Below are 25,656 nucleotides of genomic sequence, written 5' to 3'. Positions count from 1 at the left end.
ACGACCCCATGTCGAGGAAAGCCCGCGCTATAGTACTCACCAGATCTGACGCCGGGCTTGTGTGAACAAACCGTTTCTTCGGACCCCCAGCTCCACCGTTCCCTCAAAAGGCCCCTGGCATCGGACAAGCGCTCCTTCACAGCACTCAAGCCCAAACGGGTGCCACGGCGGGAGTTACTGTCTCTTTTAGTTGTGTGAGAAGACGTGGATTTCTCTTCCTCATTAGCCTTTCGTCCTCGAGTTTAGGGGCTGTGTCCAGGTTGCCTCGAGCCCTGAAGAAAGACAGTGAACAAGTTGAGAAGAGAAGAGCGCATCTCTTCTTTCCTCTACACTGACAGGACCAGGAAAGAGAGATGTCGGCCGTCACAAGGGCTTGATAAGAAGAAGCTGATCTGGAAGGCTCCCTGCTCTCCCAGGTGTCTGCCATTTGGCCAATTTAGGATTCCCAGTGGCTCTGCTTAGCAAGCATTTTTGAGAGAGTGAACTAGTGCTGGGGCTAATAGTCGCAGGCCTCCCTGGAGGGTCGGGGCAGGTCAGAGGGGGAAGAGGTCTGCCAATCACGAAATGAGATTGGCTCAAAGATCATCACAGAAGACTTCTCCAGCCTTTTTTTAAAAATGGTATTTGTTAAGCTCTTACTATGTGCCAGGCACTGTTCTAAGTGTTGGGGTAAATACAAGGTAATCAGATGAGATACAGTCCATGTCTCACATGTGGTTCACTGCCTTCATCCCCATTTTCCAGATGAGATTAACTGCGGCACAAAGAAGTGACTTGCCCAAGGTCACGCGGTAGACGCATGGGGGAGTCGGGCTTAGAACCCAGGTCCTTCTTATTTCCCAGGCCTGTGCTCTCTCCATTCATTCATTCAATCGTATTTATTGAGCGCTTACTGTGTGCAGAGCACTGTACTAAGCGCTTGGGAAGGACAAGTTGGCAACATATAGATGGTCCCTGCCCAACAGCAGGCTCACAGTCTAGAAGGGGGAGACAGACAACAAAACAAAACATATTAAAGTAAAATAAATAGAATAAATACGTACAAATAAAATATATGAGTAATAAATACTAGGCCACGCTGCCCTGGAAGGGAATGGCTGTCACTTTGGTGACCTGTGAGACCTTATTTTGAAAACAAGGATCTCGAAGTTCCTCATGCCGATGGCACCTTGAAGACGTAATACGTGGTTGCATAAGCTTCGCAGCACAGAGGAAGGTATTGTAAGAGGCCGATTACCATCACTCCCCGATGAAAGCACGAATGACCGCATGCCTTGGTGGGAACGACAGTCCTTCACGCATACCGGTTTATCTCCCGGCACTCATTTCCATACAGCTCATAGCACTTTAATGGCGACATACCTCATTCATTCTCCTCTGTGACCTGGGCATTACAACATGACCTTCGAACAGCTTGCTTAGAGTTGCAAAGTGCTTTGAGGTCATGGACTCCAAGATGGGGCCCACGGGTCTTACGTCTATATCTACAGTTTATTTTAAAGTCTGTCACCCTCTCTAGACTGTAATTCATTCATTCAATCGTATTTATTGAGCGCTTACTGTGTGCAGAGCACTGTACTAAGTGCTTGGGAAGTACAAGTTGGCAACATCTAGAGACGGTCCCTACCCAACAGCGGGCTCACAGTCTAGAAGGGGGAGACAGACAACAAAACAAAACATATTAACAAAATAAAATAAATAGAATAAATATGTACAAGTAAAATAAATAGAGTAATAAATATGTACAAACATGAATACATATATACAGGTGCTGTGGGAGGGGAAGGAGGTAAGGCGGGGGGGATGGGGAGGGGATTCTCCTTATTCTCCCCTGTATTCTCCTTAGAGTACGGTGCTCTGCACATGGTAAGTGCTCAATAAATTCCATTGAGGAGGCAGGGTGCTCCAAAGGGAGGAGAGACTGTCACCCGCAGTTTGCTGAGCCATAAATCAATGAAGTTGATTTGAATTTGAAATGTGATCTCGGCCCATGCCTCTCAGTTTGTGGATTTTAAATGACTGCAGTGCCATCTTTTAGACTGTGAGCCCACTGTTGGGTAGGGACTGTCTCTATACGTTGCCAACTTGTACTTCCCAAGCGCTTAGTCCAGTGCTCTGCACACAGTAAGCGCTCAATAAATACTATTGATTGATTGATTGATCTGCACCAGATGGCCACTACCAGTCATATCGAACTGGATAAAAAACTGAAACCATTACCACCCTCTGCTAAACCCTAATGAACTGGTGGTCAGGTCTGTGCACTGTTTCTCAGTCAAACCATCATTATTGGAAGCCACGAGGCCCAGTGGAAAGATCCCAGGTCTGGAATTCAGAGGACCTGGGATCTAATCCCGGTTCTGCCCCCTGCCTGCTGTGACACCTTGGGCACATCACTTCTCTGGGCCTCATTTTCATCATCTGTAAAATGGGGAGAAAATACCCGTTCTCCCTCCTACTTAGACTGTGAACCCGATGAGGGTCAGGAACTGTATCCGACCTGATGGTCTTATATCTACCCCGGCACTCGGTATGGTGCTTGTCACATCATAAATAGCACCATGATTATCATTAAGAAAAGGCATTGAGCACGGGAAAGGGACGATTGGGAGTGTGCAGTGGCAAGAACTATAAAACTAGCCCTGGTGGAAATGCCCGCTGGAGCTATGCCATCTGTAGCTTAGGTTTCCGACTGAAGAATTATCTAGGGCGTTCCAGGAGATAAGCCCAGCCAGAATCCGGGAAAATAGCTGGCCAACGTGGGCGGCCAAGACTGCAGGGGCTGAAATCTAGGCACCAAAGTGCGTCCGTTGTTCCAGTCGCGGGTCTCCAACAGATTTCCCGGATCAATCTGTGGATCAAGGTCAACAACTCTCCCCCTCTTCAAAGGCTTATTGAGGGCACATCTCCTCCAAGAGGCCTGCCCTGACTAAGCCCCCCTTTCCTCTTCTCCCACTCCCGACTGAATCGTCCTGCCTTGCTCTTTTAGTTCTTCCCACCTCCCAGCCCCACAGCACTTATGTACATATCTGTAATTTATTTATATTAATATCTCCCTCCCCTCTCTAGACTGTAAGCGCGTTGTGGGCAGGGAATGTGTCTGTTTATTGTTGTATTGTACTCTCCCAAGTGCTCGGTGCAGTGCTCTGCACACAGTAAGCCTCAATGAATACGACTGAATGAGTGAACCAATTTCGGCCTCTAGTCTTCCTCACCACAGGGGTGTGATGCGACAGATACCGTGACCTGGAAAGTGACGTGACCGCTTCGTGGCCAGGCACCTGATCTTATCCCGAGGCGTGGGAGACAATCTGAGGCAAAGAACAGAAGGCTAGGTCACTTGTCCAGGGACCACGTCCTCCAGACTCTAACGTGTCTACCAACTCTGTAATATTGGACTCTGCCAAGGGCTTAGTACAGTGCTCTGCACACGATAAGAACTCAATACAAATGACTGATTGATTGATTGACGTCTGGATGGGCCAGGCACTTTGTTCGAAGATGATTTTCCGGCAGAAAATTCTGGCTTTTGCTCCATCTACAGTGAGCAATGTTAGAGGCCAAACTAATGTTACAGGGGATGGAGCCAGCAAACCGGTCCCACATTTTTACATCCAAAGTGGGGAGGTTCCCCCTCCAGCCTTGCCCTCTGACCTCCCCTCAAATAACTCCAACATCGCCCTCTGACTCCTAATGTCAGTCCTATAGTTTGACCACATTTCTCTCTGTGCCAACTCCAGCTCTCAGTTCTTTAGCTATGCTATTTACTAAGTGCTTAATATGTGCCAAGCACTGTGCTAAATGCTGGGTTAGATACAAACGGAACAGATCAGACACAGTCCCTGACCCGCCAGGAGCTCATAAACTAGGTAGGGCTGCACGGAACAATGGTAGCAGTTGAACACAGAGGCAACACAATGAGACACCGCCATCCAGATGGGTACATAAAGTGATCTGAGTTAGATCTTTCCCCTTGCTCTGCTGCCACTCTGGGAGGCTCTTGACTTGAGTGGCCATTGAGGCCAACTGCTGAGACGTGACATCACGTGGTCTTCCCACCGACAAAGCCCTTGGAGAACAACAACCCCACACCACCCTCCAACCCAACCTCCCAACGTGCTAAGTCACTTCAACCCATCAGCCACCACTAGCTCTAGTTTATTCATTTACATATTGACCTATTTACGTACATCCTCCATCAGCACTTAAGTATATGTGGATGCTAGATTGTAAGATCAGTTGATTTATTCTGATCATCCCATTTCAATCATTCCATGCCATTTGAGTGCTTACTGTGAGTAGAGCACTGTACTAATCCTGGCTCCACCACTTGTCTGCTGTGTGACCTTGGGTAAGTCATTTAACTTCTCTGTGCCTCGGTTACCTCATCTGTAAAATGGGGATTAAGACTGTGAGCCCCCTGTTGTGCATGGACTGTGTTCAGCCTGATCACTTTGTATCTACCCCAGCGCATAGTACAATGCCTGGCCCATAGTAAACACTTAACAAATACAAAGAGAGAGAGAGAGAGAGAGAGAGTATAATATGATAACGTTGGTAGACAGAATCCCTAACCACAAAGAGTTTACAGTCTAGAGGGACGAAACTAGATTATTTGTAAATACGCTTACGTCTGTCTCCTCTGGAAGACTGAGCTCTCCTTTGAACAGGGATTGGATCACATATTTATATGGTACTTTCCCAAGTGCATGGTACAGTCCATTGCACCCAGGGGGAGTGTAATAAATACCTTTACTACTAAGGAGGGGTGGCCTGACTGGAAAGGTGTGGATTGCCCAGGGATGCCTCCTGGGGGAAGCGGCTATTTAGAAGGGCCTTAGAGCCAGAAGAACTAATGGGCCACTTCTTGCATTGCTGCCGTAGGGTTCTCAGAGGGGTTGCTCTCTTCTTCCAGAAGCCACCGGGACTGGATGGTTTAATGCTTCATCTCCCACCGTAGAGGCAGGGGATCGACCGGCTGATTTCTAGATCTGTCTTCCAGCCGGAGGATCCTCTGATGTTGGCTCTTAGCCCTGAAGGTCTTTCTCCGTTTGACTATTACAAAAGCAGCCCCTAAAATCAACAGTCCTCTTAAATATGGAACATTTTGGTTTGTTCCCCCAAATGGCGCTTCCACAGATCCTCCGTTGGTCTTTTCGCCGCCCCACAGTGCACTGGCCCCCGTGGACACTGTAGCGGTACATTTAGGTCCTCCTTCTTGAGTCACGCTGCGCATGCAGCATGACATAATGGTGCCAGACAGAAAGTCTGGCTGAGGTCCATCTCAGTCTGCCTAAACTCAGAGCATTCCCCTGGGGCGACCCCTGGCCTGCTCCAGGGCCTGTGTTTTTCCCTCCCAGGTCCCCGTGAACCCAGAAGCCGCTTCTGAGCTGTAGCGCCTGGCACGCTGGGTGCTTCACGTGACAACCGCTGGACATAAAAGACCAGAATGGACAAGGGCCAGCCCAGCTGGAAACTGGACCCTTCTGCTGAAACCTGGATTTACGTTCACCCTATTTGGCCCAATTTTGTTCAAAGAGCCGAGGTTTTCCCATTATCCCAAATAGCCATTTATGGCTTAGGTAATTGGAGATCTGGGTGAGCCAAAATTACCCCCGCCCTTACTATTAAGAAGAAAGATGTACCTTGCATCTACCTCAGTGCTTAGCACAGTTCCTGGTCTTTAGTAAGTGCGTAGCAAAGACCACAGTGATTATGATAATTGGGTTCCCACTGTATTACTCATTCAGTAGAAGGCCACGGGAAACCCTCTGGCCTGCAGCTAGATTTTCCCCGGAATCCCACTAGGCCACAGCCTGGACCGTTTATGGGTTTTCACACCATTAAAACCTGAAGCAGCTGCAGAAGCAAAAATGAAACAGAGATGGGGCAGAGAGCGGAGGAGAAAGAGAAGGATCAGAGAGGTTGGGACAAAAAAAAATCTGTCGAAAAGGCGGGGCAGATTAGGGTGCTATGAAAAGAAGAATCCTTTTAGTTCTGAATACCCCCTTGCTGCCCCTGGGTCACAATCGGGCCTGGCTACATCCTCTGAGATGTGATAAACTCCCCTGCAGTCTAACAACAGCAATAAACGGCTGAGTCACTTTGGGTCTAAAGGAGTTCAGAGAGAGGACAAGTTTTCTTCTGGTAATTCCTTGTCTTCTCCCCTGCCGTCTGGGCTTAAGTGCCCGTGCTGTGCCCTGCTGCAGAGTGGGCGGAGAGGGAAGAGGCCGGGCAGAGCAGGTCAGATTCCTCTAAAGCAGCCACCTGAGGTACCCGAAATGTGGGGGGGGCCCAAGAGGGTCCTTTTGGGGAGTCCTCTGCCCCCAGTGAATCCTCGGTAACATCGTCCAAAGATGGCATGGATTCATTAATCAAAGTCTGCGCGATGGAAGCGGGAGGGGTAAGGGAAGCAGCGGGGCCCAGTGAATAGAGTACGGCCTAGGTCTGCTGTGTGACCTTGGACAAAATCACTTAACTTCTCTGTGCCTCAGTTCCCTCATCTGTAAAATGGGGATTCAGAGAAGCAGCGTGGCTTAGTGGAGAGAGCAAGGGCTTTGGAGTCATGGGCTCAAATCCCGACTCCACCAATTGTCAGCTGTGTGACCTGGGGCACTTAACTTCTCTGTGCCTCAGTTACCTCATCTATAAATGGGGATTATGACTGTGAGCCCCCCATGGGACAACCTGATCACCTTGTAACCTCCCCAGCACTTAGAACGGTGCTTTGCGCATAGTAAGTGCTTAATAAATGCCATCATTATTATTATTAATAAGACCGTGAGACCTATGTGGGGTGGGGACTGTGTCCAACGAAATTACCTTGTATCTGCCCCTAAGCTTAGAATAGCGCCTGGCAAATAGTAAGTGCTAAACAAATGTCATAATTATTATTATTAATTATTATCTCACTTCAAGCCATTTGTCAATTTGCACATGGTCAGTACTTCATGTAATACTGCTCTGTTCACTTACCCTCCCCCGTTAAATTGCAAACTCTTTGAGGGCAGGGACGGTGTTGTCCTTCAAACCCGGAGGACAGTGCATGGCACACAGGAGATGCTCAACAGTGAGGCAGTGATAATGCATTATTGATTTTTCTGTCGTTCATTCGGTCTTTCTTCTTTCCCCTCCCCTGGTCCCTACGCTGCAAGGGTCTGGTAGCAGAGATGAGGCTGGGGAGTTTGAGGAGTCCCAGAAGACTCCGCTTCTCAAGGGGCCTGAGGTGTCCCACAGGGGGGTCTCCGAGATTGGATCCCTGCCTCTAAGGGTTACCCCTGGCATAAAAATAAACCCAAATACGGACAGGCAAAGAGGCATTTTCGTGGCACGCTACTTCGCTCAAGTCCTTTTTTTCGACGACTTTTTTACATTGCCTTGCTTTGCATGGCTTGCCTTGTCTGCTTTGTTTTTTGTTTCAGGGTGGGGCGGAGGGGCAGAGAAGGAAGAGATTCTCCCTCCATCCTCTGCTAATGTTTCCCCCTGGGACAGAATGGTGATCTATCCAGAGTTCAGGCGGCAGGACAGAGACCGAGAGAAGAGAAAAAGAGAGGCAGAGAATGGAGGGAGAGGGGTAAAATGGCATTGCGAACTAGGGAGAAATCCTGTCCAGAGAGAGAGCTGGTGGGGGTCTGGAAAGCAAGAGTGCAGATGGCAGAGCTATTGGGGACTGTGAGCCCACTGTTGGGTAGGGACTGTCTCTATATGTTGCCATCTTGTACTTCCCAAGGGCTTAGTACAGTGCTCTGCACACAGTAAGCGCTCAGTAAATACGATTGATTGATTGATTGATTGGGGACACACCCTCCGGCCCAACGGATTAGTCCTCGACGAAGGAGCAACACACCTCCCCGCCTCCCGAGACACCCCTCCCCAACCGGTCGGAAAATGTTTGGGCCCTGGGGCTTCCAGGGCACAAGTCAGAGATTTTCCTCTTTCCAGGTCCCTATTCAATCGATGGTATTTACTGGGAGCTAAAATCAGTGTTATTAGACCCAATCCCTGCTCCAAGGAGCTTAGTTGCTAACTGGATTTCCCACCTCACCTTTCAGTTCGCCCCACCCAATCACACTGTCTCTATCCTTTCAGACTATGCCAGGCTCCAGCTCCTTCCTCAGCTTCATTCCCAATCAATCAATCAATCAATCAATCAATCATATTTATTGAGCACTTACTGTGTGCAGAGCACTGTACTAAGCGCTTGGGAAGTACAAGTTGGCAACACACAGAGACCCCCCTTTATCCTCTCCTCCTCCCCTCCCCATTGCCCCCCCTCCTTCTGCCCTACCCTCTTCCCCTCCCAACAGCACTTGTATATATTTGTACAGATTTATTACTCTATTGATTTTATTTGTACCTATTTATTACTCAATTTATTTTATCAATGATGTGTATATAGCTATACTTCTATTTATTATGATGGTATGGACACCTGTCCACATGTTTTGTTTTGCTGTCTGCCTCCCCGCTTCTAGACTGTGAGCCCGCTATTGTTAGGGACCGTCTCTATATGTTTCCGATTTGTACTACCCAAGTGCCTAGTACAGTGCTCTGCACACACTAAGTGCTCAATAAATACGATTGAATGAATGAATTAATGAACGAATGAATCTTGCCAGGCACAGATAACCTCCCCTCCTTCCCCATCGAGGAATTCTCTCCTCACTTCCCCCTCCCCACCTCCAGCATGGCACCTGAGCTCTCCCCTCCATCAGTGGCACCTTCTGCCCCAAGGACCATCTTCCAACGCCCAGGGCTGTTTCAAGAAGTCACGGGCTCAAGGAATGGGTGGATTTTCCTAGACCAAATTTTATCCAAGCAGAAGGCAGGCGGGCGAGAGTCCCGAGCGAGGTAGACGTTTAAGGTGGTGCTGGGCAGTTGGGTAAAACTCCTTTCGAGCTCTGGGCCAGGGTGGGTGCAGTTGCAGAATCCGAAAAATAACCAATTGTTGAAAAATTCAGGTTTCCCCAGGGCGGATAATGCGAGGGGCTTTCTCAGTGGGGCAGTCTGGTTCACGTTAGTATTGACGATGACAGCCCAGGTGGGACGGGGACTGTGACTAACCTGCTTACCTCACCTGTCAAATGGGGATCAAGACAGGGAGCTCCATGTGGGACAACCTCAATACCTCGTATCCCCCCCAGTGCTTAGAACAGCGCTTGGCACATAGTAAGCGCTTAACAATTATTTTGTTAATGATGCACATTTAGCTTTAATTCTCCCTCTGCCCATCCGCCAAGCTAGCTCTCTTCCTCCCTTCAAGGCCCTACTGAGAGCTCACCTCCTCCAGGAGGCCTTCCCACACTGAGCCCCTTCCTTCCTCTCCCCCTCGTCCCCCTCTCCATCCCCCCATCTTACCTCCCTCCCTTCCCCACTGCACCTGTATATGTATATGTTTGTACATATTTATTACTCTATTTATTTATTTATTTATTTTACTTGTACATATCTATTCTATTTATTTTATTTTGTTAGTATGTTTGGTTTTGTTCTCTGTCTTCCCCTTTTAGACTGTGAGCCCACTGTTGGGTAGGGACTGTCTCTATATGTTGCCAATTTGTACTTCCCAAGTGCTTAGTACAGTGCTCTGCACACAGTAAGCGCTCAATAAATACGATTGATGGTGATGATTTGTTCTGACGACTTGACACCGGTCCACATGTTTTGTTTTGTTGCCTGTCTCCCCCTTCTAGACTGTGAGCCCGTTGTTGGGTAGGGACCGTCTCTAAATGTTCCCAACTTGTACTTCCCAAGCGCTTAGTACAGTGCTCTGCACACAGTAAGCGCTCAATAACTACGACTGAATGAATGAATGAATGAACGAATGCCATTATTAGTAGTAGTAGTAGTACAGTGCCTGGCACATAGCAAATGCTTAGAAAATACTATAAAAAATGATGATTCTGTTTGAGCAAGAGCTGGGGCAATCAATCAACTGTATTTATTGAGCGCTTACTGTGTGTAGAGTACTGTGAGCCCACTGTTGGGTAGGGACTGTCTCTATATGTTGCCAACTTGTACCTCCCAAGCGCTTAGTACAGTGCTCTGCACACAGTAAGTGCTCAATAAATACGATTGATTGATATAACATAACAATATAATAGACACATTTCCCTCCCACAGGGAGCTTACAGTCTAGACACAAGATGACTGGATTGGACACGGTCCCCCACGGGGCTCGCAGACTAAGACTAAGAGAGGAGGAGAACGGGCCTTTAATCCTCATTTTATGGAGGAGGAAAATGAAGATCAGAGAAGTTGAGTGACTTGCCAAGGTCACAGAGCAGGTGGGTGAAGGAGCAGGCAGCAGAACCCAGGTCTCCTGACTCCCGAGCCTGAGCTCTTTCCAGCAGGCGACACTATCTCCCCAGCAGCCCGACTGCAGCTGCCTTTTCGAACAACATCCGTCCTCATCCGGAACCTCAACTGTCTCGCCGATCCCACCCCTCGTTCCCCACGCAGGACGACAAGTTCCAGAGAGTTTTCCTTGGACCGTTCTCGGTGCCTGGGTTCGTCCGCTCAGACACGTACGCTGCGGGGACGGGGAAGGTGTGAAAACCTCCTTGTGCTGGCAGCCGTGACGCGTCTCCACAGGCGACTTGTTCAAAGTCAGCTTGGTACGTGCAAGTGCAGGGTCTCCTGTGTGTCCAACAGACGTGTGTTTCCTACTCGTTGGACTTTGAAAAGTTTAGCGTGAGTTTGGGTGTTTTCTCTCTCTCTCTCTCTCGTTGTTTTTTTTTTTTTTCTCTGCCCTAACTAAAAATGTTCTGGTTTCCTGTACGGGATTCTGCTGTTATGACACTTTTGTCAGAACACTCCTGGGCAATGTGAGTCACTGAGACCTCTCCCTGTGTTTTATTTTTAGTTGTCAAGGAGCGTGCGGTAATTATCTGCTCATGCTTTCACCTTCCCTTTGCCGCGGTCGGTCAGGCCTCCCTCTGGGGTGGGGGAGGAGGGGAGAGAGGGCAGGTAATGGGGAGCCCCCACGAGCCCCCTTCAAGAGGCTTTTCGTCTCTACCAGCCTCCCGAGTGGGTGTTGGCATGGGGGTTTTTCAGGGAGCAGTGGAGAGGTGTTTGAGGCTCAGACACCGTGAACCTTCACACCCTGACCTAGGGAATGACGGGATTGGGAAGTGCCACCCTTCAATCAACCAGTCAGTCCATAGTATTTACTGAGAGCCCACCGTGTGCACAGCACTGTGCCAAACGCTTGGGAGAATACAACAGAGCGAGTAGATACGATCCCTATTACAACCTGCACGCTTCGCTCCTCAAACGCCAACCTACTCACTGCACCTCCATCTCAGTCAGTCCGTCAATCAATCGTACTTACTGAGAGCTTACTGTGCGCACAGCACTGTACTAAGTGTTCGAGAGAGTACAGTATAACAATAAACAGACACATTCTCTGCCCACAACGAGCTTACAGTCTCGAGGACTTTCACTCTCATTTATCTCGCCGCTGATCCCTTCTCCACATCCTCCCCCTGGCCTGAGAACTCCCTCCCCCTCAATATACGATAGACCATCACTCTTCCCCCATTCAAAACCTTATTAAAATCACATCACCTCCAAGAGGCCTTCAGCGATTCAGCCCTCATGTCCCCTACTCAATCAATCAATCAATCGTATTTATTGAGCGCTTACTGTGTGCAGAGCACTGTACTAAGTGCTTGGGAAGTACAAGTTGGCAACATATAGAGACAGTCCCTACCCAAAAGTGGGCTCACAGTCTAAAAGGGGGAGACAGAACAGAACCAAACATACTAACAAAATAAAATAAATAGAATAGATATGTATAAGTAAAATAAATAAATAAATAGAGTAATAAATATGTACAAACATATATACTCCCTTCTGCATCACCTATGCGCTTGTCTCTGTACCTTGTGGGCAGAGAACATCTATCACCTCTGTTATATTGTACTCTCCCAAGCATCTAGTACAGTGTTTTGCAAACGGTAAGCACTCAATAAAAACAATCGATTGACTAATCTGATATTATCCTAAGATGCACCTGGACTCCTAAAGTCATTCATTTATTCAATCATATTTATTGAGTGCTTACTGTGTGCAGGGCACTGTACTAAGCACTTGGGAGAGTACAATATAACAATAACCAGACACAGTCCCTGCCCACAGTGAGCTTGCAGTCTAGAGGATGAGCTTATAATCAATCAATCAATCGTATTTATTGAGCCCTTACTGTGTGCAGAGCACTGTACTAAGCACTTCGGAAGTACAAGTTGGCAACATATAGAGACAGTCCCTACCCAACAGTGGGCTCACAGTCTAAAAGGGGGAGATGGAGAACAAAACCAAACATACTAACAAAATAAAATAAATAGAATAGATATGTACAAGTAAAATAGAGTAATAAATATGTACAAACATATATACATATATACAGGTGCTGTGGGGAAGGAAAGGAGGTAAAATGTGGGGGATGGAGAGGGGGACGAGGGGAGCCTGGAGCCAGCCTTACAGCCTGGAGCCTAACAGTGTTAAGCTTTCCAACCTCTGTCATTGGCAATTTCCATGCCCTGCGGATCCTTGGCAAGGCAGAGGACCCCTTTGCTACCACTGAGTAGGTTCTCCTTTCTGGACACCACCTGGGCCAACGAATATCCAGGGTGGGTGGCCCACGGGGCTTTTCCCTCCCACAGCAGACAGCTTCCACCTCCCCAAATCTCAAGGATTTTGCTGGGGCCCAGCCATGGCTTCAAATTCTACCTGCCGTGCCAGCTCCGGCTGGCTCATGGGAAGGCGGGGACGTTGCCAGACACAATGCACAGTGATGCTTTCAGAGAACAGGCAGAGTGACTTTCTCTTCCTAACAACAACAACAAAAAAACCCAAAACATTTTCCCCTTCCTTTGACTTGCCAGGAGTCCACTCAGACCACCACCCTCCTTGCAGTTTTCCACATCCATACATGCCAGCAGATAGCCGATTGTTTTTCTTTCCTTGCCCAGCAATGGGCCTATGTCCAGGGCTGGACTTCGCAGGAAGAGCGCTGGTTTTAATCCACCGCCTCTCAGCTCCCAAGCCCTCCTTCGGGGAACTCATGGTGGTGAACAGCAAACAGCCTCCTCTTCCATAGTTACTCGGGATTCACGACTTTAAACGTGGATGCCCTCAAAGACAGCAGGGGTGAGTCGGGAACTTTCCTAAGGTCACACAGCAGGTAAGTAGCAGAGCTGGGAATAGAACTCAGGTCTTGTGAGTCCCAGGCCCTTGCTCTTTCCACTAGGCCATGCTAGGAGGAGTGCAGGAAAGGGAAGATGGGAATCTCAGATTGCAAGTTCCTCCACTAAACCGTACATTTTCAAGGGCAGGGATTACATCTGCCCAGAACTGTGGTATTTGTTAAGTACGTACTCTTGGCCAAGCACTGTACTACGCCCTGGGGCTAGATAAAATGTAAGCAGAACAGACACAATCTCTGTCCCTCATGGGGCTCATGGTCTAAGTGGGAGGACAGCATTTCACCGATGTTACGGATGAGGAAACTGAGGTAAAGAGAAGTGAGATGACTTGTCCAAGGTCACACAGGAGGTAGGTGGTGGAACCACGATTACCACCCAGGTTCTCTGACTCCCAGCCCCGTGCTCTCAACACTAGACCACGGTAAGTACTCAATGAATACCACTGATCGCACATGGCCCACAGGTGATGGGGCCCTGGGTTGGCTCAAGGACGCTACGGGGAGGAGTGGAAGAAGGGAAGGACCTAGTTGGGTGAGTTCCTCCCCCAGGTGAACTTAGTGCCCCTCGGGCACACCCGAAACACTTAGAGAACAGATACAAGAAACTGGGTTACCTAAAAACCATCTCATAAATCTTCATCAGGACGAAATTAGCCATCTCCACCTCGGGTTCTCCAGGCTACTTACTGCCCAAGACACTGGACTCCACTGTCATCCCAAAACAACTGCCATAGACGGAGACTTATAATGGGAGGCAGCTCAAATTGAGGGAAGTCTAGGCCACAGTTCCTTCATCAGTAAAATGGGGGTTCAATATCCATTCCTTTCCCCCCTTAATCAATCGATGGTATTTACTGAGCACTAACTGAGTGCAGAGCACTGTATTAAGCACTCGGGAGAGTACAGTATAACAGAGTTGATAGACACGTTCCCTGGCCACAAAGAGCTTACAGGGACTGGAGCCGATCTGATTCGGGTTGTACCTTCCCCAGCCCTGAGCGCAGTGCTCGGCACAGAGCAAGCGCTTGGCCAACAATCAATCAATCAATCGTATTTATTGAGCGCTTACTGTGTGCAGAGCACTGTACCAAGCGCTTGGGAAGTACAAGTTGGCAACATATAGAGACAGTCCCTACCCAACAGTGGGCTCACAGTCTAAAAGGGGGAGACAGAGAGCAAAACCAAACATACTAACAAAATAAAATAAATAGAATAGATAGAATAGACACCCCAGTTATTAACGGACAGGCGCTGTGCTGAGGGCCAAGTGGAATTCTGAGGCCGAGGGTGGTCTTTGGGCAGACTTGGATGGCTGAATATAGGAAGTCCTACTGGGGAAAAGTCAACTTCGAGGCAGGGATCCTGTCTACTGGCTTTACTGCCCTCTCCTCAGCACTTAAGGGGATCATTTAGCTAGGAAGTAGAAAAGGCCCGTGTCTTTAAGGGTTCATTTCTACCCTGGGGGAGCCTGGCCTGAACCCATCTTGTTCCTTGCTTTAGAACAAGTTGGAAGTTGCATGGAGCACTGACAAGCAGGATTAAGACTCAACAGAAAATCTCTCTGGAAAGTATGTTTCTCAAAGGCAAAGGCGGGGCGGTGGGGGTTAGTCTTTAACGTTCTCTAGTAGAGTACCATGGAATTGTAAGCCATACACAACTGTATTACACAAACATGCCAGTAAAGAAGCACAAAGGCGGCTGAGGAAAAAGAGAGAGAGAGGGAGGAGAGAGAGAGAACTTGTTGGTCGCTCTCATGGTAAGATGCCATTAGTTGACACGACCGGAAAGGCCTGAGTGTGGCTGGCCATCTGGGCTATGTGGTGAGCGGGCAAAGATTGCCTTGTGCATAAGGGAACGAGCCGGTGACTGCAATTCTCTCTGCAGAGTGGGTCCCAGGCGAGGGACTGAAAATAAGGCTGAAGATCTCCGGGTTTGTGTACGGCATGCAGCCGGAAAGCTTGCACACCACCCAAGGTTTTCACCGGCGACACAGGACTTAATATCGTCACCGAAGGGCACTGTTTGTGCGGCTCACCCTCCCGCGATGCACCCAGAGACAAGGAAGAAGACAACCTCTGGGGAGGTGGACAGAATTCGTCAATAACAATACTCATAATAATAATGATATTTGTTAAGTACCATGTATCAGGCACTGTAATAAGCGCTGGGGTGGATACAAGCAAATTGGGTTGGACACAGTCCCTGTCCCACATGGGGCTCAGAGTCTCAATCCCCATTTTACAGATGAGGTAACTGAGGCACAGAGAAGGGAAGTCACTTGCCCTATCCCCAAGGGTCCAACTGCCAAATGGGAGTAGAAAGAGGTGGGAAAGAAGAGGAGGATGCGGAAAATTGAGGCCCTAAGATGAAGGGGACAGGCAAAGAAAGGTGGGGAAGTAGCAGTTGTAATATTCACTGAGCACTCACTGGGTGCCATCGTTGAGTATGATTCTCAAGTCCTTTAGTGAGGCCCGTGAAATGTGTGCGGCATGGTCACAACATGTATACAACACACAAAAATCATGGTGACCCCCGGGAATCTCTGCACAGTATTGGGTCACAGAGAGGCCTGGGCAAAGCTTGGAGTCAGGAAGATTCAGAAGGACATTGAGGAATCTAACAGACTACGGCTCCCTCCTAGTGCATCCCATGGTGAAAACCCACACCCAACCTGTTACCCCATCAGATCAGCCCACAGGCACCCCCAGAAACACCGGGCTCAGCCCTGTACAGAACCAACCAAACAACCAGGGGCCCTGACCTCTAGGAGCTTCCCATTTAAGGCACAAACTTTCCCCGCAAACATCCCAAGAGGCGAGGCGAGGCCCCTCCATCCCGTGAGATGCGATCCCAGCGCTCAGAACAGTGCTTGGCACATAGTAAGCGCTTAACAAATGCCATCATTATCATTATTATATTATTCCAATCCAGCCATCGACAGGCCTCAGCTGAGACCCGCCCATCCAGTTGCTCTCTGGAAACCTCTCTGAACTATTCGGGACTCATGATACACCGCTCTGAACTGCCTTTCTACTACCTTTTCCAAGCGACTTTCTATTTTAAGTTCACGGCAACAGTTAGTGAGTGAGGAGCGGTGGGGAGACCCCTGAAAGAGCACAGAAAGCTGGGCTGACAACCTACAAAACCTCAAATGCCCGATGAAAAAGACAAAGTGCTCTTAGAGAGAAACTGGAAGAAACCCATTTGGGCCTTGTTGGACAGGATACGCTCTTGGCTTCTTAAACTTGGACTTTCAGGAAACGAAGAAAACAAAGAAAAACCAACACACGTTCATTGTTCTCTTCTGCCCTGAGATGTGCATGCCCATTCAAGCCACAGGCAGCTAGCTCCAATGGAAGCTAGAAGTACAAGTCTGGTGATTCTGCTTTCTGAAATGCCAGAGCCTTGGTTCATATAGATAATCTTCCTTTCATCTCCTTTTTTTCAGAGCATCTCTAGAATGACTTGTAACAATAACCCACATGGAGCGTGAAAGGCAGACTTGGAGCTGATGACTTCTTCAGACAACAGAGCGTTATTCCTTCCCTACAGTGAGTTGGAGAAAGATGTGACTCTCAAAGAAAATTGATTGGAAAGCTTTCAGAAATCGTCCCTTTCAATTTCTGTCACCCAAAGAGCCCCATTTCATCCAGGAGATGTAAGGGGAGGAGTCTCTAGGCTGTAAACTTAGCGATCTCTAAAGACTTACAGTCTCTAGACTGTAAAATCGTTAGGAGCTGGAAACTTGTTGGCTAACTCTGTTGCATTGTACTCTCTCAAGAGCTTAATACAGTGCTCTGCAAAGAGTAAGCACTCAACAAATCCCCTTGATTGATCGGCGGACAGAGGGGAGGGACCTAAATGCAAAGAGTGCACTGGTCAGAAGAGAAAACATGCTAACAGAACAGTTTGGATCAAGTTCCCTAAATACCTACTGAGTTAAGACTTAATAGATGCAGGTGATTAAATATCTCTGAACGAATACAAAGACTTACTGACGCTTTGCAGCTCTGTCACCAGAACCTATTTCCTACGCAAGGGTATTACTATAAGCTTTGGATCATCTTTATATCCACCTAATCTGGACACCAAAGGGGCCTCCGTTTCCCTCTCCTTCACCCTGCAGAATCCTGCCTCCGGGTCCCTATCACCCCAGCTAAAGGCAGCTCATAAGCAGGTTGAGTCCCCGCAGTTTATAATCCTCCTGTTCCCCTGGTTTGAGGATTTGGGGAAATGACCCTGAGAACAACTTGTTTTCGTCCTGAGCTGTTCGCCTCAGGGGGCAATCAATCAATCGTATTTATTGAGCGCTTACCGTGTGCAGAGCACTGTACTAAGTGCTTGGGAAGTACAAGTTGGCAACATATAGAGACGGTCCCTACCCAACAGTGGGCTCACAGTCTAGAAGGGGTAGACAGAGAACCAAACCAAACATATTAACAAAATAAAATAAATAGAATAGATATGTACAAGTAAAATAAATTAATAGAGTAATAAATACGTACAAACATATATACATATATACAGCAGCTGTCGCAAAGCCCAAACTGCCACCACCCCTCCTGTGAAGTCCTCGTAGATTGGTTTGGTTTTCAGAGATGAGGAAACAGAAACATTACCAACCTTAGGGACCTTCCCCAATGCCACCCACGGGGCGAGCTGGGTCTTTCGGGGGGCTGAATGGGAAGGGGTGAGGGGAGGGGGCGGAGTTGGGGTGCTGATGGGATGGGGAGGGGACGGAAGGGGCAAAGGGAAATCAAGGGAAGTGGCTTAGTTTAGGAGAAAAAGCATGGGCCTGGGAGTTGGTTCGAATCCTGGCTCTGCCGCTGGCCCGCTGGGTGACCTTGAGAGAGTTACTTAACTTCTCTGTATCTCAGTTGCCTCATCTGTAAAGTGGGGATTCAATATTTGCTCTTCCTCTTAAACTACGTGGGACAGGGACTGCGTCTGACCCAATTATTTGTATCTACTCCAGGGCACCTAACAAATACCACAGTGAGGGGGATGATCACTATTAAAAGGGGAGGGCAGCACTCCCCCACTTCCTCCTCCTCTGTGATGTCCTCCTTTTCTCCTTACGTTGTCTCCTCCTCCATTCCCATCCCACCGCCCGGGCAAAGATGAAGCCAAGGACCCAGATGGAGGCAGGCCGGCCGGGCCCTGCTTCCCCGGGGCAGCCAGGCTGCAGGAGCGACGGTGCTGACCCAGCCCAGAGCCGGACAGCCGTCTGGACCACTGCTGCTTCTGCTGGGGCAGCGGGACCGGGGGATCATCATCATCATCATCAATCGTATTTATTGAGCGCATACTATGTGCAGAGCACTGTACTAAGCGCTTGGGAAGTACAAATTGGCAACATATAGAGACAGTCCCTACCCAACAGTGGGCTCACAGTCTAAAAGGGGGAGACAGAGAACAAAACCAAACATACCAACAAAATAAAATAAATAGGATAGGTATGTATAAGTAAAATAAATAAATAAATAAATAGAGTAATAAATACGTACAACCATATATACATATATACAGGTGCTGTGGGGAAGGGAAGGAGGTAATATGGGGGGGATGGAGAGGGGGACGAGGGGGAGAGGAAGGAAGGGGCTCAGTCTGGGAAGGCCTCCTGGAGGAGGTGAGCTCTCAGCAGGGCCTTGAAGGGAGGAAGAGAGCTAGCTGTGATTGTGAATGGCCACAATCCCCGGTGCTCAATCCGCCATCTTCACCCCGGCCTCCTGCTCCATGGAAAAGGAGAGATGTCTCCACATGGGCACACACCTCTCTCCCTGCACCTCCTCTCTCATCTCCCAAGACCCCATTTATCACAATCCTGACACTAATAAGTAAGCGCTATGTGCCAAGCACTGTACTAAGCACCGGGGAAGATACAGAACAGTCAGATCAGCCAGGGTCCCCGTCCCCCACGGGGCCCACGTTTTATTTCTTTGAATTTCCAAGACATTAATCCGTTTCCAAGGATCTAATGTGGGCAGTAGGGCCAATCTTGACATTTCAGAGCCGACCCCTGAGGCTCAGAGGTCTGATTCCCGACCCCCAGGCTAGCCTTGCTGCTTATCGGTGGGAAACACCTGTGGATACGAAAAGGAAAAGCCCCTGACATCACAACCGGAGCCGCGGTCCCGCTTCTCTTACTCAACATTCCTGGAAGGCCGGTTGCTGAGTCTTTGGATCCCTCCTTGGGACCCAGGTTCCAGGCTTCCCCAGGCCCCAACTTAGGCCTACTAACTCTCTCCTACTCCCCCAGGCACTTAGCACAGTGCTCTGCACACAGTAGGTGCTCTACAAACACCACTGGAGTAGTCTATAGTCAGTGCTGCCATAATACGGCTCAGTGGAAAGAGCACGGGCTTTGGAGTCAGAGGTCATGGGTTCGAATCCCAGCTCCTCCACTTGTCAGCTGTGTGACTTTGGGCAAGTCACTTAACTTCTCTGTGCCTCAGTTACCTCATCTGTAAAATGGGGATTAAGACTGTGAACCTCCCGTGGGACAACCTGATCACCTTGTAACCTCTCCAGCGCTTAGAACAGTGCTTTGCACATAGTATGCACTTAATAAATGCCATAATTATTATTATTATTAATTCTCATTCCACATTCTGAATACTAGCAGGGTTTTTAAGTGCTTACTATGTGCCAAGCACTACGGTGGATATAAATTAATCAGGATTGGACACTGTCCCTGTTCAACATAGGGTGCCTGTGACTGTGTTCTACACAGTCTTCTAGACTGTGAGCCCGCTGTTGGGTAGGGACCGTCTCTATATGTTGCCAACTTGGACTTCCCAAGCGCTTAGTACAGTGCTCTGCACACAGCGCTCAATAAATACGATTGAATGAATGAATGAAAGGAGAGTGGGTACTGAACTCCCATTTTACAGCTGAAGAAATTGAGGCTCAGACAAGTGAAGTGACTTGCCCAGGGTCACCCAACAGGCAAATGGTGGGGAGCTGGGATTAGATCCTGGGTTTCCTGCCTCCCAGTCCAATACTTTCCCACCTGGCCTGTATATATGTATATGTTTGTACATATTTATTACTCTATTTATTTATTTATTTTACTTGTACATATCTATTCTATTTATTTTATTTTGTTAGTATGTTTGGTTTTGTTCTCTGTCTCCCCCTTTTAGACTGTGAGCCCACTGTTGGGTAGGGACTGTCTCTATATGTCGCCAACTTGTACTTCCCAAGCGCTTAGTACAGTGCTCTGCATACAGTAAGCGCTCAATAAATGCGATTGATTGATTTCCCTGAGCAGGACACCGAACAGGATGCCGTTTAAGAGTTAGGGAGCGATCGATTGTCTGGCACCACTCGCCTGGATTGAGGGAGTGAGTCAGTCAGTCAGACAATTGTATATATTGAGTACTCTCTGTGTGCAGAGAGCTAAGCGCTGTGTACTAAGTACTTGGGGGATTACAATATAATGGGCACGTTCCCTGTCTACAATGAGCCTACAGTCTAATGGGGGAGACAGACATTCATAAAAATAAATAAATTACAGATAGGTACAAAAGTGCTATAGGGCTGGGAGGGGGATGAATAAAGGAAGCAAATCCGGGTGACGCAGAAGGGAGCGGAAGGAAAGGAGAAGAAGGCTTAGTCGGAGCAGGCTCTTGGAGGAGATGGGCCTTTAATAAGGCTTTGAATGGGGGGAGAGTAACTGTCTGTCAGATTTGAAGAGGGAGGGCATTCCAGGCCAGAGGCAGGATGTGGGTGAGAGGTCGGTGGCGAGATACATGAAATCGAGGTACAGGGAGAAGGTTAGCATGAGAGGAGCAAAGTGTGTGAGCTGGGCTCCCCTCCCCACAGCACCTATATATATGTATATATCTTTGTACGTATTTATTACTCTATGTTACTTGTACATATTTATTCTATTTATTTTATTTTGTTAATATGTTTTGTTTTGTTGTCTGTCCCCCCCTCCTAGACTGTGAACCCACTGCGGGGTAGGGACCGTCTCTATATGTTGCCACCTTGTACTTCCCAAGCGCTTGGTACAGTGCTCTGCACACAGTAAGCGCTCAATAAATACGATTGAATGAATGAATGAGTGAAAAGGAGAGTCGCAGGATGAGGTAGGAGGGGGCAAGGGGATTGAGGGCTTTAAGGAGGCGGTGTGGTGCCGGGGAACCCTTGTGCACAGGCCTGTGGTGGCGGCCACTGAGGCTAAAAGACTCCAGCGTGTTTTCTGCTAAGCACAGGGTTCGGTGGGAACACAACCTCCATTTCAAAGGAGAACTGACTGCTCCCCACCCCCTCACTTGCAAAGACAGGAGCTCCGTCCCTTTTCAGTGGCTTGTCAGTCAATCAATCAATCAATCAATCATATTTATTGAGCGCTTACTGTGTGCAGAGCACTGTACTAAGCGCTTGGGAAGTACAAGTCGGCAACACATAGAGACAGTCCCTACCCAACAGTGGGCTCACAGTCTAAAAGTCAGTCAGTCAGTCAATCATATTTATTGAGTGCTTACTGTGTGCAGAGCACTGTACTAACCGCCTGGGAGAGTACAATACAACAGACAGGTACCCAGCCCACAACGAGCTTACAATCTAGAAGGAGTTTACAGTCTAGAGGGAGCTTAGCCACCCCGCGAAGGGGCAGAGGGGGATCTTCGAGGTGTGGGGGTCAGTGAGCCCGGCCCCGTCTCTGTACCCCAAACTACTTCCCCACCTGCCGGGGTCCAGCTCCTGCCGTGGTGGGAGGTCCTCGAGGCTAGGGAGCGTGTCTTAAGCTTCTGCGGTACTTTCCCAATCGCTCACTACACCACCTGGCAGCCAGTGAATGCTCAGTACATGCCCTGACTGCTCCAACTGCAGGGCGGAGCGGACTTGGGCATCGGGACTCCTTGCCAGCTGGGAAAGTTTCCCAGAATGACTGTTTTACACCTTGGGCTGTTGTTTTCAAAAACTCTGAGCTTCTAGACTAAAAAGTACCCCCCACCCCCCACCCCGGCCTTCCCCCGAGCAGCTCGGGGGGTGGATGACACTCACACAAAGGTCATTTCCTGAAGCAGCAGTTTTCAGCCCCCGTGTGAAAGAGATGGTCTCTTTTCTCAGAAATCACCTGAAACTGAGTCCCCGGGAACCTCGCATGGGGTAGACCCAAGGTAATCGGGTTGGATGCAGTCCCCAGTCCAATGGGCTTCACAATCTAAGTAGAAGGGAGACCCGGTGATGAATTCCCATTTTACAGATAGGAAACTGAAGCACAGGGCAGTTAAGTGACTTGCCCAGAGTCTCATAGCAGGCAAATGGCACGGCCAGGTTTAAAACCCAGTTCCTCTGGCTCCCAGGCCCTGGGTTCCTTCCATTAGGCCACACTGCTTCACTGAGGCTAGAGGCTTGAAGGTAGAATTTGGAAGGCCGGGGGAAGGGATTATCTATAGGGGTGCTTTGGGAAGTGTACAGGAAAGTGGTGATTGGGTTGACAGACTTGGGAAGGAGAAGATGAATCACAGATGGCCTCCTGGGGGAAGGTGGACTGTCAAGAAGGCTTTGAAGCTGGGGATAGCAGGACCCCCCAAGATCCTCCTCTGGGGAGCTGAGAGGCCCACACACTTCTAGCTCTTCCCCAGAAACGAGAGCAACTACCACAGAACTGGGGACCAAATCCAATCCCAGAGCATGGATTCACTCAATCGATCACCCGACCCGCTGCAAAGGTTTATGTTACGAAGGCTAGGCACTAAGGTCAGTACACTGTGTGCTCTGCACACAGTAAGCGCTCAATAAATACGATTGATTGATTGATTGATTGAGGTCGAGGGGTCCTAATGGTGGGTGTTGGGGTACTCAAACCCTATGTCGGGGAATACTTGAAGGAGCTGGAAAATGGGGTAGAGCAGGCGGTAACACAAAGACAGGTCTCAGGAGCCAAAGAACACAGAAGGATGATGAGATCAGGGCAGTTAGAATAGATCATCCCATCATCACCAGGAAAGCTATCGAGATGGGCAATACTGAAGGAGCAGGGAAACATTCCCCAGGCAATCAGCCCAAAAACGAACATGCTGGCTGATCCGACCATGACCTTTTTGCAAGAACTGCACGGATTCCCAACCGGGGACACCGGAAATATGCAGACACACCTCAGGAACGCCCGGGACACCCCCCCCAACGACTGGTATCAGAGGTGAGGATGCCCACCCTCAGGGAGGAACTGGGAAAGGGCAAGGGGTGTTGAAGGGTAGAGAAGGGGTCCAAGGACAATAGTCTTTGCCCTGCGGGCTGGAATCCACCGGCCCCTAAACCAGGGTACGGACAACCCGATAAACTACAATGTTGTGGATCTCTTTGACGTGCCCTCTCGTTCTTGGGTTGGTAATTATACCACGGCGACAGGCAGGTTCTTTACTTTTTGGGGGTGTTCCCTCATAGGAAACCATGTACTTTGCTGATGGCAAGCGGTCGTTGGCAACGGCTTACCTACCTTATCAGACGCCCAGGCCTGAAGGTTTTCACCCAGGCTGTGCTCAGCTCTCCGGCTCCCACTTCTTCTCCGAGGAAATGCAGAAGTCAACTCCCCCTCCATCTCTGCATCAGACCCGAGCGTTTCTAGCTTCTTCTAATGGCTCTTTACCTAGGATAATTCCAAACCAATGACAAGTCAGTGGGGGACAGAAAGCTCTCACCGGCTCAAATAAAGACTTTAAGAAAACGCTGCCCTCACTGGTTTCCCATCCAAACACTGGCAAAATTCAGATGTTTACTCGCACACGTAAGAGAGGGAAACAACAGTGCAATTTCTTTCCCTTCTGGATTCCTGGGGCAGGAAGTAAAATCCTGTTTTTATGGGGGGTTTTTAGGGTTAGTAGAACTGATGGCATTTATTGAGCACACATTGGGTGCAACGCACTGAACTAGGATTTGGGAAGATCAACAGTACTTTTGTTAAGTGCTATATGCTGTAGATACACAAGGTGATCAGACTCCACAAGGGGCTCGTAGTCTTCGGAGGACTCAATCACCATTTTACAGTTGAGGAAACTGAGGCCCAGAGAAATTTTGACTTGCCCAAGGTCACACAGGAGGCAAGTGGCAGAGCCGGGATGAAAACCCAGGGCCTCTGACTCCCAAGCCCCGGCTCTTTCCCCGCTGCTTCTTAAACAGCTCCCTCCCCACAAGGAGCTTACGCTCTCAAGGGGGGGACAAACAGAGAGATCTTTACAAGCTGAGTCAGAATAAATGGTGATTATACGTCAAAGGAACTGCAAATTAAAGGGAAGTTTACTGCTCGATTCTGCCTCAGCGGTCTTGGAAAGCAGAAAGCTAGGGGAAGCTTGTTTTCCCAAAGCGATGGGGGAGAGAGAGGTCAGATAGGCTGCCCGAGGAAGTGGGGACAGTACCCTGGGGACTTCCTAAGGAAATGGGGACCACTGAACAGAACTGAAACGTTTCAAAGAGAAACCAGCCCAGAGCTCAAACGCTTTAGCCCATCGCTAAAGGAAGTCATCTGGCAATGGGGAGAGGAGGGCAGAGTTGGGGGAGGATGGGGAAACCCCAACAGCAGTTCATTCATTCAATCGTATTTACTGAGCACTTACTGTGTGCAGAGCACTGTACTAAGCGCTTGGGAAGTACAAGTTGGCAACATATAGAGACGGTCCCTACCCAACAGTGGGCTCACAGTCTAGAAGGGGGAGATAGAGAACAAAACAGAACATAATAACAAAATGAAATGAGTAGAATAAATATGTACACGTAAAATAGAGTAATAAATACGTACAAACTTATATACATATATACAGGTGCTGTGGGGAAGGGAAGGAGGTAAGTGGGGGATGGAGAGGGGGAGGAGGGGGAAGACACAGACAGTCCTGTGTCTGTGTCAGACAGTCCCTACCCAACAGTGGGCTCACAGCTCTGCCACTTGTCTGCTGTGTGACCTTGGACAAGTCACTTCATTCATTCATTCAATTGTATTTATTGAGCGCTTACTGTGTGCAGAGCACTGTACTAAGCGCTTGGGAAGTACAAGTTGGCAACATATAGAGACGGTCCCTACCCAACAGCAGGCTCACAGCAGGCACATACTTCACTTCTCTGAGCCTCAGTTCCCTCATCTGAAAAATGGGGATTAAGACTGTGAGCCCCCATGTGGGTCAGGGACCGTGTCCAACCTGATTAGCTGGTGTCTATTCCAGGGTTTACTAAGCGCTTAACCAAACCATTAAAAAAAAAAACGGTGTCATGGTGGGGGATGGGAGCCGAGGGGGCAGGGTGGAGTGGGGACATGATCCAGAGCTCCTGCCATGTCTAGCTACAGAGTAGTTGTGGTTCCTCGGCCCCTCCCACTTTGGGAATGCCGAGAAAGCAAGAGGGGAAACCCACTTCCAGCTGGAGGGGATAGGGTAGGGGAGCAGACGCTGACCCCTTTGTTTCCTTCTCTTCGGGTTAAGTCTCTGCGTGTGCCGAGGCAGGTGGGT

General features: G+C 48.9%; 1 long non-coding RNA gene across 1 annotated transcript in view; it reads right to left on the bottom strand.

The window, feature by feature from the left end:
- Positions 1-23,736, bottom strand: part of LOC119940153 — a 175,915-nt gene extending 152,179 nt beyond the window's left edge. The window contains exons 1-2 of the long non-coding RNA XR_005454891.1: positions 23,661-23,736; positions 41-272 (exon numbers count right to left, since the gene is read on the bottom strand). This is a non-coding gene — a long non-coding RNA (uncharacterized LOC119940153). The remainder of the gene's footprint in view (positions 1-40; positions 273-23,660) is intronic.
- Between the last annotated feature and the right edge of the window lie 1,920 nt (positions 23,737-25,656).

The sequence above is a fragment of the Tachyglossus aculeatus genome, chromosome 18, assembly GCF_015852505.1.
Source record: "Tachyglossus aculeatus isolate mTacAcu1 chromosome 18, mTacAcu1.pri, whole genome shotgun sequence".
NCBI classification, from domain to species: domain Eukaryota; kingdom Metazoa; phylum Chordata; class Mammalia; order Monotremata; family Tachyglossidae; genus Tachyglossus; species Tachyglossus aculeatus.
This window is presented reverse-complemented; position numbering and strand designations above follow the sequence as displayed.